This window comes from Alosa sapidissima, chromosome 8 (assembly GCF_018492685.1).
Source record: "Alosa sapidissima isolate fAloSap1 chromosome 8, fAloSap1.pri, whole genome shotgun sequence".
NCBI classification, from domain to species: Eukaryota; Metazoa; Chordata; class Actinopteri; order Clupeiformes; family Clupeidae; genus Alosa; species Alosa sapidissima.
The window spans coordinates 28,919,577-28,924,576 of record NC_055964.1 but is presented as its reverse complement, the minus strand read 5'-3'; the positions used below and the strand labels follow the sequence as shown (position 1 = coordinate 28,924,576).

The 5,000-nt window shown below is 49.5% G+C and overlaps 10 non-coding genes across 10 annotated transcripts; all 10 read left to right on the top strand.

The window, feature by feature from the left end:
* The first annotated feature begins 619 nt into the window (after positions 1–619).
* Positions 620–691, top strand: trnap-agg. The gene has a single exon. It is a non-coding gene; the product is annotated as a tRNA-Pro (tRNA).
* A 190-nt stretch (positions 692–881) lies between these two features.
* Positions 882–953, top strand: trnap-cgg. Its single transcript has one exon. It is a non-coding gene; the product is annotated as a tRNA-Pro (tRNA).
* A 173-nt stretch (positions 954–1,126) lies between these two features.
* trnap-ugg lies at positions 1,127–1,198 on the top strand. Its single transcript has one exon. It is a non-coding gene; the product is annotated as a tRNA-Pro (tRNA).
* Positions 1,199–1,961: 763 nt separating this feature from the next.
* On the top strand, positions 1,962–2,033 carry trnap-agg. The gene has a single exon. It is a non-coding gene; the product is annotated as a tRNA-Pro (tRNA).
* A 190-nt stretch (positions 2,034–2,223) lies between these two features.
* On the top strand, positions 2,224–2,295 carry trnap-cgg. The gene has a single exon. It is a non-coding gene; the product is annotated as a tRNA-Pro (tRNA).
* A 173-nt stretch (positions 2,296–2,468) lies between these two features.
* On the top strand, positions 2,469–2,540 carry trnap-ugg. Its single transcript has one exon. It is a non-coding gene; the product is annotated as a tRNA-Pro (tRNA).
* A 1,025-nt stretch (positions 2,541–3,565) lies between these two features.
* On the top strand, positions 3,566–3,637 carry trnap-agg. The gene has a single exon. It is a non-coding gene; the product is annotated as a tRNA-Pro (tRNA).
* Positions 3,638–3,827: 190 nt separating this feature from the next.
* trnap-cgg lies at positions 3,828–3,899 on the top strand. The gene has a single exon. It is a non-coding gene; the product is annotated as a tRNA-Pro (tRNA).
* Positions 3,900–4,072: 173 nt separating this feature from the next.
* On the top strand, positions 4,073–4,144 carry trnap-ugg. Its single transcript has one exon. It is a non-coding gene; the product is annotated as a tRNA-Pro (tRNA).
* A 763-nt stretch (positions 4,145–4,907) lies between these two features.
* Positions 4,908–4,979, top strand: trnap-agg. Its single transcript has one exon. It is a non-coding gene; the product is annotated as a tRNA-Pro (tRNA).
* The last annotated feature ends 21 nt before the right edge of the window (positions 4,980–5,000 follow it).

The window sequence follows — 5,000 nt, the reverse complement described above, 5'->3', positions numbered from 1 at the left end:
AAGACGAAACTCTTTTGTTAGCATTGAAGGAAAAGAGCCAATTTTGGACCAGATTTTTTACTTGCTCAGGCCTGCAAGGGGTCCTGACAAAACAAGACCCAGGGGAGCACTCAGCGGCTCGTTGGTCTAGGGGTATGATTCTCGCTTTGGGTGCGAGAGGTCCGGGGTTCAAATCCCGGACGAGACCTTTCCCACGCAACTTTCTGTCAGTATGATGTGTTTGTTTCAGCACCGTCTCTCCTTTGCTGTACAGCATGTAGCCGGCAGCTTTTCTGCAACTCAACACCACCCGACCTGCCTTTCCTTTCAGTTAAATATTGCTGCACAAAACGCTCGACAAAAGCTTTTGCAAAGCGTGGCTCGTTGGTCTAGGGGTATGATTCTCGCTTAGGGTGCGAGAGGTCCCGGGTTCAAATCCCGGAAGAGCCCTCTGTTCTGTGAAACTCTGCAACTTTTGCTGCTAGCTGCCACCGGTGAACTGCTGCAGTTCGTTACCCAGGACTTACTTTAGGAAATGTTGATGCGCAGTGGAACCAAGCTGAAAGATTGGTCTTACCTGCAGACCACTCTAAATATTTGTTGTGAAGAAAGGCACTGAATAAAAGGTACCCTTGCCCCAGGCTCGTTGGTCTAGGGGTATGATTCTCGCTTAGGGTGCGAGAGGTCCCGGGTTCAAATCCCGGACGAGCCCTCTGTTCTGTGAAACTCTGCAACTTTTGCTGCTAGCTGCCACCGGTGAACTGCTGCAGTTCGTTACCCAGGACTTACTTTAGGAAATGTTGATGCGCAGTGGAACCAAGCTGAAAGATTGGTCTTACCTGCAGACCACTCTAAATATTTGTTGTGAAGAAAGGCACTGAATAAAAGGTACCCTTGCCCCAGGCTCGTTGGTCTAGGGGTATGATTCTCGCTTCGGGTGCGAGAGGTCCCGGGTTCAACTCCCGGACGAGCCCTTCTTTCCGAAACAAACGCCAGACTTTACTGCAAGAATCGACGCTAACGAAACAAACAAAGACGAAACTCTTTTGTTAGCATTGAAGGAAAAGAGCCAATTTTGGACCAGATTTTTTACTTGCTCAGGCCTGCAAGGGGTCCTGACAAAACAAGACCCAGGGGAGCACTCAGCGGCTCGTTGGTCTAGGGGTATGATTCTCGCTTTGGGTGCGAGAGGTCCCGGGTTCAAATCCCGGACGAGCCCTTTTGTGCTTCCTCACCAATTCTTTGTCGGCCTCACTGTCTAACGCGTTTCTGCTGTGGAGATTTAGCCTCAGTTGGATGTATATTTTTTCCCCCTGAGCCATCACATTGCGGCTCGTTGGTCTAGGGGTATGATTCTCGCTTTGGGTGCGAGAGGTTCCGGGTTCAAATCCCGGACGAGCCCGCAGGCGTTACAGGTGCATTTCATTGAAATGTGTTAATTTTCAACTCTCGTCAGTGATCTAGAAAATTATGTTGTTGTTTTTTCAGCTAAATTCATAGCCAGTCAAGGCTTGTTGGTCTAGGGTATGATTCTCGCTTAGGGTGCGGGGTTCAAATCCCAGACAAGTCCTTCCCCACGCAACTATTTGTCATTATCAGGTGCTTGTGTCAGCACTGTCTTACCTTTGCTGTACAGCATATAGCCGGCAGCTTTTCTGCAACTAAACAACACCACACCTCCCTTTCCTTTCAGCTAAATATTGCTGCACAGAAGGCTCGACATAAGCGTTTGAGCAGAGTGGCTCGTTGGTCTAGGGGTATGATTCTCGCTTAGGGTGCGAGAGGTCCGGGGTTCAAATCCCGGACGAGACCTTTCCCACGCAACTTTCTGTCAGTATGATGTGTTTGTGTCAGCACCGTCTCTCCTTTGCTGTACAGCATGTAGCCGGCAGCTTTTCTGCAACTCAACACCACCCGACCTGCCTTTCCTTTCAGTTAAATATTGCTGCACAAAACGCTCGACAAAAGCTTTTGCGCAGCGTGGCTCGTTGGTCTAGGGGTATGATTCTCGCTTAGGGTGCGAGAGGTCCCGGGTTCAAATCCCGGACGAGCCCTCTGTTCTGTGAAACTCTGCAACTTTTGCTGCTAGCTGCCACCGGTGAACTGCTGCAGTTCGTTACCCAGGACTTACTTTAGGAAATGTTGATGCGCAGTGGAACCAAGCTGAAAGATTGGTCTTACCTGCAGACCACTCTAAATATTTGTTGTGAAGAAAGGCACTGAATAAAAGGTACCCTTGCCCCAGGCTCGTTGGTCTAGGGGTATGATTCTCGCTTCGGGTGCGAGAGGTCCCGGGTTCAACTCCCGGACGAGCCCTTCTTTCCGAAACAAACGCCAGACTTTACTGCAAGAATCGACGCTAACGAAACAAACAAAGACGAAACTCTTTTGTTAGCATTGAAGGAAAAGAGCCAATTTTGGACCAGATTTTTTACTTGCTCAGGCCTGCAAGGGGTCCTGACAAAACAAGACCCAGGGGAGCACTCAGCGGCTCGTTGGTCTAGGGGTATGATTCTCGCTTTGGGTGCGAGAGGTCCCGGGTTCAAATCCCGGACGAGCCCTTTTGTGCTTCCTCACCAATTCTTTGTCGGCCTCACTGTCTAACGCGTTTCTGCTGTGGAGATTTAGCCTCAGTTGGATGTATATTTTTTCCCCCTGAACCATCATATTGCGTCTCGTTGGTCTAGGGGTATGATTCTCGCTTTGGGTGCGAGAGGTCCCGGGTTCAAATCCCGGACGAGCCCGCAGGCGTTACAGGTGCATTTCTTTGAAATGTGTTAATTTTCAACTCTCGTCAGTGATTTAGAAAATTATGTTGTTGTTTTTTCAGCTAAATTCATAGCCAGTCAAGGCTTGTTGGTCTAGGGTATGATTCTTGCTTAGGGTGCGGGGTTCAAATCCCAGACAAGTCCTTCCCCACGCAACTATTTGTCATTATCAGGTGCTTGTGTCAGCACTGTCTTACCTTTGCTGTACAGCATATAGCCGGCAGCTTTTCTGCAACTAAACAACACCACACCTCCCTTTCCTTTCAGCTAAATATTGCTGCACAGAAGGCTCGACATAAGCGTTTGAGCAGAGTGGCTCGTTGGTCTAGGGGTATGATTCTCGCTTAGGGTGCGAGAGGTCCGGGGTTCAAATCCCGGACGAGACCTTTCCCACGCAACTTTCTGTCAGTATGATGTGTTTGTTTCAGCACCGTCTCTCCTTTGCTGTACAGCATGTAGCCGGCAGCTTTTCTGCAACTCAACACCACCCGACCTGCCTTTCCTTTCAGTTAAATATTGCTGCACAAAACGCTCGACAAAAGCTTTTGCAAAGCGTGGCTCGTTGGTCTAGGGGTATGATTCTCGCTTAGGGTGCGAGAGGTCCCGGGTTCAAATCCCGGAAGAGCCCTCTGTTCTGTGAAACTCTGCAACTTTTGCTGCTAGCTGCCACCGGTGAACTGCTGCAGTTCGTTACCCAGGACTTACTTTAGGAAATGTTGATGCGCAGTGGAACCAAGCTGAAAGATTGGTCTTACCTGCAGACCACTCTAAATATTTGTTGTGAAGAAAGGCACTGAATAAAAGGTACCCTTGCCCCAGGCTCGTTGGTCTAGGGGTATGATTCTCGCTTAGGGTGCGAGAGGTCCCGGGTTCAAATCCCGGACGAGCCCTCTGTTCTGTGAAACTCTGCAACTTTTGCTGCTAGCTGCCACCGGTGAACTGCTGCAGTTCGTTACCCAGGACTTACTTTAGGAAATGTTGATGCGCAGTGGAACCAAGCTGAAAGATTGGTCTTACCTGCAGACCACTCTAAATATTTGTTGTGAAGAAAGGCACTGAATAAAAGGTACCCTTGCCCCAGGCTCGTTGGTCTAGGGGTATGATTCTCGCTTCGGGTGCGAGAGGTCCCGGGTTCAACTCCCGGACGAGCCCTTCTTTCCGAAACAAACGCCAGACTTTACTGCAAGAATCGACGCTAACGAAACAAACAAAGACGAAACTCTTTTGTTAGCATTGAAGGAAAAGAGCCAATTTTGGACCAGATTTTTTACTTGCTCAGGCCTGCAAGGGGTCCTGACAAAACAAGACCCAGGGGAGCACTCAGCGGCTCGTTGGTCTAGGGGTATGATTCTCGCTTTGGGTGCGAGAGGTCCCGGGTTCAAATCCCGGACGAGCCCTTTTGTGCTTCCTCACCAATTCTTTGTCGGCCTCACTGTCTAACGCGTTTCTGCTGTGGAGATTTAGCCTCAGTTGGATGTATATTTTTTCCCCCTGAGCCATCACATTGCGGCTCGTTGGTCTAGGGGTATGATTCTCGCTTTGGGTGCGAGAGGTTCCGGGTTCAAATCCCGGACGAGCCCGCAGGCGTTACAGGTGCATTTCATTGAAATGTGTTAATTTTCAACTCTCGTCAGTGATCTAGAAAATTATGTTGTTGTTTTTTCAGCTAAATTCATAGCCAGTCAAGGCTTGTTGGTCTAGGGTATGATTCTCGCTTAGGGTGCGGGGTTCAAATCCCAGACAAGTCCTTCCCCACGCAACTATTTGTCATTATCAGGTGCTTGTGTCAGCACTGTCTTACCTTTGCTGTACAGCATATAGCCGGCAGCTTTTCTGCAACTAAACAACACCACACCTCCCTTTCCTTTCAGCTAAATATTGCTGCACAGAAGGCTCGACATAAGCGTTTGAGCAGAGTGGCTCGTTGGTCTAGGGGTATGATTCTCGCTTAGGGTGCGAGAGGTCCGGGGTTCAAATCCCGGACGAGACCTTTCCCACGCAACTTTCTGTCAGTATGATGTGTTTGTGTCAGCACCGTCTCTCCTTTGCTGTACAGCATGTAGCCGGCAGCTTTTCTGCAACTCAACACCACCCGACCTGCCTTTCCTTTCAGTTAAATATTGCTGCACAAAACGCTCGACAAAAGCTTTTGCGCAGCGTGGCTCGTTGGTCTAGGGGTATGATTCTCGCTTAGGGTGCGAGAGGTCCCGGGTTCAAATCCCGGACGAGCCCTCTGTTCTGTGAAACTCTGCA